This window comes from Jaculus jaculus, chromosome 12, assembly GCF_020740685.1.
Source record: "Jaculus jaculus isolate mJacJac1 chromosome 12, mJacJac1.mat.Y.cur, whole genome shotgun sequence".
NCBI lineage: Eukaryota > Metazoa > Chordata > Mammalia > Rodentia > Dipodidae > Jaculus > Jaculus jaculus.
Window position 1 is genome coordinate 31,550,534 of NC_059113.1, and position 9,943 is coordinate 31,560,476.

The window sequence follows — 9,943 nt, forward strand, 5'->3', positions numbered from 1 at the left end:
AACTCCAGGAACAACCCCCCACACACACCTGTCCCAGGTACTTAGGAACCCAGGAACTCCTTGTACTGTTGACACACTTCTCCAGTCCAGAGGAATCCAGGCCCTGCTGCAGACACCAGATCCAAGTACTTAGGGCTCTGGGATTCTAGTGTCGGGTCCACACGCCCACTCCTGGTAGTTAGAGGCTCAGGAACAACAGGTTCAACACACCTGCTCCAGGAACTTATGGACCAAGCGTCTCCAGACATTGCCAAACACACCTGCCTCAGAGACTTAGGGACTAAGAGTCTCCATTAACTATGTTCCGTCCATCTGCTCCGGGTACTTAGAGCTCACGGACAGCAGACAGCACTCCACACAGATCCTCTAGGTGCTCCATTCCAGGGGCTCCAGGCACTACTCCATGCACGTCCAGGTATAAGAGGACCTCAGATTCCAGACAGTGCTTTATGCTTCCTCCATACACTTAGTAACTCTGCAACTGTGGCATGTCTTCACACACCTTTGTTGATATTGGTTTTCTGAGACAAGGTCTCACTCGAGCCCAGGCTGACCTGGAATTCACTATATAGTCTCAGGGTGACCTCGAATTCACGACAGTCCTCCTACCTCTGCCTCCCGAGTACTGGCACTAAAGGTGTGTGCCACCATGCCCAGCTTGTTGTTATTTTGGGGGGTACCATTTCACTCTAGTCCACATGGACCTGGAATTCAGTATGTAGTCTCAGAGTAGCCTCGGATGCACAGTGATCCACCTACCTGTGTCTCCCAAGTGCTGGGATTAAAGGTGTGCACCACCATGCCCGGCTCTCCACATTCCTTCTTTTTTTTTTTAAAAAAATATTTTTATTTATTTATTTGAGAGTGACAGACACAGAGAGAAAGACAGATAGAGGGAGAGAGAGAGAATGGGCGCGCCAGGGCTTCCAGCCTCTGCAAACGAACTCCAGACGCGTGCGCCCCCTTGTGCATCTGGCTAACGTGGGACCTGGGGAACCGAGCCTCGAACCGGGGTCCTTAGGCTTCACAGGCAAGCGCTTAACCGCTAAGCCATCTCTCCAGCCCCACATTCCTTCTTAATGACTCAGGGACTCCACACGCATCTCCACGCATCTGCTCCAGAAATGACGTGGCTCTAGAACTCCAGATACTGCCCCATACACCTGCCTCAGGTACTCTGAGGTCCGCGGACTCTAGTCCTGCTCTACACATCTGCTCCAGGTTCTTAGGGACTCAGGGTCTGTAGTCACTATGCCCGGTACTTCAATAATACTGAACGCCTAGCCAGTTCCTCATATAATGACTTTGCCCCTTCTCCCCAAATCCCTCTCCAGCATGTCCGAGTGCACCTAGTCGTCTATAAGTCCTCTCGGCGCCCACACTGCTCCAGACCAGTGTGGCATGGCTGCGGACACAGCTGGCGACACAGGCGCCAATGCCCCTTGGCAAAGGGCAACGTTAGCAAGTTGTATGGTGCATAGGATCATTTCCAGTGGGCAATGGGTCCCGAGAAACCACAGATGGACTGGCCAGCATCGCCTAGCCCCACCTCCCCCAGAGAGGTACATTTCAACCAAATATTGAAAAGCCCCTGCCAAGAGTCAGGCAAGGACTCTGCTCTCCTCCGGCCTGTCCTGGCACCATCCTCTCAGAAACCTTCCCAACACCTGTTTCAGGCACTCAGGTATCCCAGAGATTCTAGGCACTGCTATATGCAACTGTTCCAGCTACTCAGGGACCCACAGTTTTGACACTGCTCCCTGGGTCAGAATGTCATGCCCAGGCTATCCCCTGCACAGGCTACCTACCCTTCCCTGGCTAGCCTCCTGCAGAACAGGCGTCAACTTTCCCCCTCTGAGTCAGTATCCTCAACCTAGTGCTTTTCCTTCGCCGGCAGGAGGTTCCTGCCCACCAGTACCGAGTGATGGCTAGCCAGGCGCTGAAGGTTACCCTACACCTGGATGTTATCCTGATGCCCCACAGGCAGATGGAACTCCATCCTATCCCAGAATTCCTCCAAGCCAAGGAATTGCAACCCCATCAGGTGGAGTAGGTTTTTCCGGGTATCCATAAGCCATCTACACAATCTTGTGGCGGTGAGTCAGCCCAGGTTCCAGTACCAAATGGCTTTCCTGGAAGGCAAAAACCTTTTCAGTATCTTGGAAGACAAGCTCGGTACCCTGGCCAGCCTGCTCAGGACAATCCAATCAGCTGCCAACTTGGATGATATGAGAGATGAAAACTTTTTCCATAAAACAATGAAGGGATTTGGAACAGAAGAGCAAAGCAATTGTGGATGTTGTAGCCAACCATTCCAGCAATGAGAGGCAAAATGAATAAATCAGCTTTTTAAAAAACTATTTTTGCCGGGCGTGGTGGCACATGCCTTTAATCCCAGCACTGGGAGGCAGAGGTAGGAGGATCGCTGTGAGTTCGAGGCCACCCTGAGACTCCATAGTGAATACCAGGTCAGCCTGGGCTAGAGTGAGACCCTACCTTGAAAAACAAAAAACAACAACAAAAAAACCCTATTTTTATTTATTTATTTATTAATTAATTTATTTATTTGACAAAGAAAGAGGGAGAGAGAGAGAGGGAGAGTGCACCAGGGCCTCCAGCCACTGCAAACGAACTCCAGACATATGTGCCCCCTTGTGCATCGGGCTAACATGGGTCCTGGAGAGTCGAACCTGGATCCTTTGGCTTTGCAGGCAAATCACTTAACTGCTAAGCCATCTCTCCAGCCCAAATCAGCTTTTTTGTTCTTTTTTTTTTTTTTTTTTTAATTTGAGAGCGACAGACACAGAGAGAAAGACAGATAGAGGGAGAGAGAGAGAATGGGCGCGCCAGGGCTTCCAGCCTCTGCAAACGAACTCCAGACGCGTGCGCCCCCTTGTGCATCTGGCTAACGTGGGACCTGGGGAACCAAGCCTCGAACCGGGGTCCTTAGGCTTCACAGGCAAGCGCTTAACCGCTAAGCCATCTCTCCAGCCCCCAAATCAGCTTTTTAAGACCGTGTATGACAAGGCTTTAATTAAAGATCTCAGGTTAGAGTTGAGTGGCAACACGGAAGAACTGATCCCTGCCCTGTTCTGGTTTTCTGTCTGTTGTAATGCCTTGGAGCTCATGGCATGCAATGCAGGGAGTGGGAACTCGGGGCCATGCATTGAGATTTTGTGCACAAAAAACAAATCAAAAAAGTTAAGAGATTGTATGACATGATCAGTCAGGATTTGGTCGAGACCTTGAAAGGACATTGTCATACAGCCTGGGGTATTTTGAACTTCTGCTTGGATCCATGTGTCAGGGAGATGGAGAACCAGAAAGCAAAGTGTCCAATGTCTCAGGAAGATGCTTAGCATCTCCGTCAAGCTGATGAGGGAAGGCCAGGGACAGATGAATGTCACTTTCACGCAACTCTTGCCATAAGCCATTTTCCACAGCTAGAAGCTGCCACGGAGGCTCACCCCAGGATGGCCAATAGAGATTTCTTAAGTTGTGTCATATGTACGTTTTCTAGATGTGCTGAAAGTGGGTTGGACAGCATCTGGCAGTGTGTCCCTAACCAGCCCGCTTTCTGTCCTGGGCCAGTCCACTACTCTGTGGCAGGCACTGGCATAGATGACTCCTCTCTGATCAGTGTTATGGTCACTCAAGGTGAGGTTGACCTTGCACAAGTAAAACAGATGTTCACTCACATGTGCCAGAAGACCCTGGGCACAGTGACCACAAGTGACGCAAGTGGAGATTACTGAAGCAACTTCTGGCCTTTGTGGGCCAGTGGGAGGGATTTTGTTTTTCTAATGAGTGAAGCTATTCATAGCCTATCCTTCAAAGCAATTGGACTTGCATGCAGCAGTACCAACCATCGCCTGACCAAGATAGCTTTTTACTGAGGACTGTGTCAATGTCAGGTGTTGCTTTGCACATGCTGTTACTGCCTTAATTCTAACACCACTTCTTCTATGCCTAACAACATAAAAGCTGTATCAATGATGAATTTTGCTATGTGTGTAAAGCTTCATTCTCAGAGCTTTTGTTTTAATCAGAATTTTAATGAATTTGTTGTCGTTGTTGTTCACAAGGTTCCCATTTTTTTATTTTTTTTATTAACAACTTCCATGATTATAAAAAGTACCCCATGGTAATAGCCTCCCTCCTCCCACTTACCCCTTTGAAACTCCACTCTCCATCATATCCCCTCCCCCTCTCAATCAGTCTCTCATTTACTTTTGATGTCTTGATCTTTTCCTCCTCTTATGATGGTCTTGTGTAGGTAGTGTCAGGCACTGTGAGGCCATGGATATCCAGGCCATTTTATGTCTGGAGGGAGTATGTTGTATGGAGTCCTGCCCTTCCTTTGGCTCTTACATTCTTTCCGCCACCTCTTCCACAATAGACCCTGAGTCTTGGTGAATTTTTTATTCTTATTTTTAGAGACAGAGACACAGAGGGAGGGAGAGAGAGAATTGGTGCACTAGGGCCTCAGCCACTGAAATTGAACTCCAGATGCTTGATCCACCTACTGGGCATGTGTGACCTCGTGCTTACCTTGCCTTTGTGTGTCTGGCTTACGTGGGAGCTGGAGAGTAGAACATGGGTCCTTAGGCTTTGCATGCAAGCGCATTAACCACTGAGCCATCTCCCCAGCCCTAATCAGAATTTTAAACTGAATAAAAGTCACAGTAATACCTTTAAAAAAACAAGTCAAGGGCTGGAGAGATGGCTTAGCGGTTAAGCGCTTGCCTGTGAAGCCTAAGGACCCCGGTTCGAGGCTCGGTTCCCCAGGTCCCACGTTAGCCAGATGCACAAGGGGGCGCACGCGTCTGGAGTTCGTTTGCAGAGGCTGGAAGCCCTGGCGCGCCCATTCTCTCCCTCTCCCTCTATCTGTCTTTCCCTCTGTGTCTGTCGCCCTCAACTAAATAAATAAAAAATGAACAAAAAAAATTTGAAAAAAAAAAGTCAAGTATGAGCAGCAGTGTGGGGAGTGGGATTACTAGGAGGCTGGACAGAAATGGGAGGGACAACCTCTGGGAAGCTGTGGAGGGTGGCATATGGGATGCAGAGTTTAACTTGAGATTCATTTTACCAAGGATCTCACAAACAGCGCTTCATTTTCATTTTGACCCACACATTTTGCTTTGTCGGGGGGGGGGGGTGTAGGTGTAAGGACATATAGGGATTGATCCAGTCTATGTTATCAATAAATAGAGTGAACCCTCATCATCACTCTGCACTTTTGAAAAAAAAATGAGGTGAGTTCTTTCTAAAATGCCATAAAATTAATGTTTCTCTTTAATTAGGACAGTTGTGACTGAACAATACCCTTGCTGTTTCCTGTCCCCCACCCCACCCAGTGCAATAGGGTGAATTTAAATCAGGTCCATTTGCTTTAATCCAAATGTCAGGACTTATGGAAAATTGAAAATTGGATTTTGGAAGCTGGGTCTATTCATGCCACTGGCACACACACACACACACACACACACACACACACACAAAACAAAAAAAAAACCCAGCCCATCCAGTCTGACCCAATTCTATAAAACCTAGCCAATCGAGAAAGCAAAAACAGGGAGTCATTTTGCTCTTTCTTGGAACCCCAGGAAGCTGAACAAAGACAAGCCTGCAACATTCAGCAACGCCCATCACAGCCCAAGCCTGACTTGGTTCCCTTGGTTCAAGTTTCAATTTCAACAGAATCGCATGGGAAATTTCTCTGCCAATCTAGGTGCTTCCTTGGGCTCAGTTGGAGTGTTCTTCAGACTCAGTCAAAGGGCTCATATTGTTAGTTTTCAAACTCTCGGATTGACGCAGGTCAGCACTAGAGCTTGCTGAGTGTCTCTGTGTGCTGGGCAGTGGTGACTGTGAGAACAGGAGGCCGAAGAAGGAGTGGTAGAGTGGAGGGCAGGAGGTGGAGCTTGTCAGGGCCAGCCAGGCTTCCTGAAAAAGCAGCAAAACCAGGAGCAGCCATCATCCCCTATGTGTATATACGACCAAATTTAATCTCTCTAGAACCTGCCTTTGGTGAAAACAGGCTCAAAACACAGGCATCCTGCTGCCTTTGCAGCTTCTTCTGGGCTCTGGGAGGGAGCTTTACAAAAATAATTAGTCTTTGTGGGACTTCTAAAGAGAGGACAGACGAAAAGCATGATTTTAGATGATGAATTATTTTTGCTGTAGGTTTGATTTCCAGATGCACCCTTGGACCAGAACCCGCCTTGCTATTCCCTCAATATCAAAATTCTTCCTCTGGGGGCTGGAGAGATGGCTTAGCAGTTAAGGTGCCTGCCTGCAAAGCTTAAGGACCCGAGTTTCATTCCCCAGTACTCACATAAGCCAGATGCGCAAAGTGGCACATGTATCTGGAGTTCATTTGCAGTGGCTGGATGCCCCGTGCACTCATTCTCTCTCTCTCTTTCCTTCTTCCCCCCTTTCTCTTAAACAAATAAAACTTTTTTTTTTTTTTTTTTTACAAATTCTTCCTTTGCAGTAGAACCCTAAGCTCTACCTGTGTTTACTCAGAACAAAGACTTACTGTCCTAGCCCCTCTCTCTGCTAGGTGAAGCAATGAACTAAGTTGTAACCCATGACATATACACTTAAGACTTGTGCAGGGCTAGGGAGATGGCTCAGTGGGTAAAGTACTTGCTGTGCAAGCCTGAGGGTCTGAGTTTGGATCCCCAGCACCCACTTAAAGTGCCAGGTGTGGTAGAGTTACCTATAATCCCAGATCTGGGGAGGGATAGACAGGGAGAATCCCTGGGGCTCACTGGCTAGCTAGTCTATCAGAATCAGGGAGCTTGAGGTTCAATAGGAGACTTTGCCCCTCAGAGAGAAAATAAAATGGAAAGAAATTAAGGAAGACACTTGACATTAGCCTCTGGCCTCCACACATCCACAAATACAAGCATACACACACACACACACACACACACACACACACACACGCAAAAAAAAAAAAATGACATATAAAACCAGGCATGGTGGCGCACGGCTTTAATCCCAGCACTCGGGAGGCAGAGGCAGAAGGGTCACCATGAGTTCAAGGCCACCCTGAGATTACATGGTGGATTCCAGTTCAACCTGGACTAGAGTGAAACCTTACCTTGAAAAACAAATGAACAAAGACACATACAAAATTTCAGGACATGTCCTTAAGGAGACTCTTTCTTCCTCTTTATTGCTCAGAATGTAGGCATATGATTGGAGCTCTAGCAGCTCTCTTGGACCGTGGAGGAAACATAAGTTACTTTATTTAGCCCATGATTCTTTGGGGCTCTAGTTTGGCTGATCAGCGCTGCATTTAATTTTAACTAAGGTCCCCTTACTTACCTGTGACATTGGACAATTGACCCAAACCTTCTGAGTCTGGATTCCCTCAGCCAGGGGACTGGTTATAACACCTACTTCACGTGACTGTTCTATGGAATTCTCTGGCACTTATTTGACTGCCGTGCTGAGTTCCTGCCTGCACAACTCTGGTTCTGTCTGAATCTGAGAATTCCCACTGTGAACAAGTTCCCAGTTGCAGCTGCCACTGGCCATAAATCACATTTGGAGCACTACAGATCTGAATGTAGCTCATTCCCACCTCAAAAAAGGGACCTCATGGGCTGGAGAGATGGCTTAGCAGTTAAGCACTTGCCTGTGAAGCCTAAGGACCCCGGTTCGAGGCTCGATTCGCCAGGACCCACGTTAGCCAGATGCACAAGGGGGCGCACGCATCTGGAGTTCCTTTGCAGTGGCTGGAGGCCCTGGCGCCTCTCTCTCTCTCTCTCTCTCTCTCTCTCTCTCTCTCTATCTGCCTCTTTCTCTCTCTGTGTCTGCCGCTCTCAAATAAATAAACAAAAAAATTTTTTAAAAGGGACCTCAGGGGAGGTTGGACTGCCCACCCTTGCCAGCACCCTTGATTGCTCTCCTGTGGGCTACAGTATCCTGTCTAACAGGGGGGTAGGGCAGGCATCTCCCACCTCCATGCCTGCTTTTGGCCTGTCTTGAGGATCCTGGTCCTCAGTTTCTTGGGGGAGGAATGTCACTCAAGACTGCCTGCAAAGGGTTGCAGTGAAGGTCTGTGGCCATTGCCCAGAAGGACCACTGAGTTCCAAGCCCCATTCTCTGCCTATAAGGAAACATTCCCCTGTACCACGCAACTCTGTTCCCATACTTGGTATTGATGAGAGGTGGAGGGTGGAGCTCAAGGTTGGGGTCCTGTGTTAGTCAGAGTTCCATGGAGGGATAGGTTAATGGAACGTGCAGACAAACAGACGAGGGTTTTAGATGGGCTCACAGAGTCGGAGAGACTGCTGCGAAGGCTGAGGAAGCTGGAGTTTGTGCTGCAGCCAATGCTCAGGAAGAGTGAAGGGCGTGAGTGTGTGTGTGTGTGTGTGTGTGTGTGTGTGTGTGTGTGTGTGTTTCTGTTTCTGTTTCTCCCACTTCCAGTCCCATCTGGCCCACCAGCCTACCGGTAGATGCCAACAACATTAAGGTGGCTCTTCACTCAGGCAACCCAATTCCCGTCCACACACCCAGACGTGTAAGTGACTGGGCCCCAGTAGCCTCTCCAAGGGCACACCCCCAATGGCCTCACTTCCTCACACTTGACCAGACCTCTCTGAAAGTTTCTCTAGCAGAAAATAGCAATAAAAGCAAAACTTGTGCTGGGTTACAGATGCCCCCCCCCCCAGCACACACACAGGCCAGAAGTTACCCACAAAGAGCAGAGATGAATCCTAGTTGCCCTTGAGCCACCTACAGGGAGAGATCAGAGCACAGAGAGATAAACTCCCGCTTGCCCACAAGACTTCACAGGAGACCAAAGAACAGAGAGATACGTTCCTTGCCCACGAGGAACAGCCAGGGAATGGAGGTAAGGTCCCTGCCCACGCTGCAGGTTACTGATAGTTTTGGGCTCACTAGAAAAACAGTATAAGAAATTGAAACTGCTGGGCATGGTGGCGCACACCTTTAAGCCCAGCACTTGGGAGGCAGAGGTAGGAGGATCACCGTGAGTTCGAGGCCACCCTGAGACTACATAGTTAATTCCAGGTCAGCCTGGGCCAGAGTGAGACCCTACCTCAAAAAAAAAAAAAAAAAGAAAAAAGAAATTGAAACTATGTAGCTCCTTGCTCAGGCCATATTTGCCTCTGTACCTTGCCGGCTTGTAAGAAGAAAGCTACAAAAAGCTCCTCTTGCCTAAGCCGAGGGCTGAGGCCATTTACAGAGTGAGCTGGGTGTCAGTCTGCTAGTGTGAATAAATCGTCTTGTCCTCTGTCCGCCCGGCTCTGAGTCCCCTTGTGCCACTGAGTTTTTAGTAAGTGGGCCTTCGGGAACGTTCCCTTGGCACTGCTTTACCCGTGATCTCCGCGTCCCTCAGTCTATCACAGAGCTTTTTCTCCCCCTAACTTCAGCAACACCCAGACCACTGCCCTGCTGGGCAGAGGGCTCTGCCTGCTCCACAAGGAAAGGCCACTCTGCCCACCAAAAGGGGAGATGCTGGCATGATCACACCATGACAGGCTTCCCGTTCCTGCCAGCCATGCCCCCAAGGCAGAAACTCTGGCCAAGGACGCTGCCCTGGACAGTGCCGTTAGTGCAGCCTGGCACAGCCGCCCCCAGCTCGCTTCCCCCAGCTTCGTCACAGGGCACGTTACGCGGTAACCTCCTGCACAGGTGAGGCTGTCCTGCCAGGATTATCACAGATGTCACGTACCCCTTGACTAGAGGGAAGAGGCCAAATCCCATCTCAGCTGCTGCTTAGTTACGTGGCCTTGGCTGGGTGGCTAAGCCGTTCTTCAAACCCCATTTTCCTTCTGTCTAAATAGTCTGCTATGTAGAGATTCCGTTGACCTAGGCATTTGCTTGTAAGCAACCTAAAGCGGGCTTTGGATTGAAACAGAAAAGGCATCCGCCGCCCCCCCACCACACACACACAGGATATTGG

The 9,943-nt window shown here is 49.1% G+C and overlaps 1 pseudogene; it reads left to right on the forward strand.

Moving 5' to 3' along the window:
* Positions 1-1,770: 1,770 nt before the first annotated feature.
* On the forward strand, positions 1,771-3,755 carry LOC123453556 (annotated as a pseudogene).
* The last annotated feature ends 6,188 nt before the right edge of the window (positions 3,756-9,943 follow it).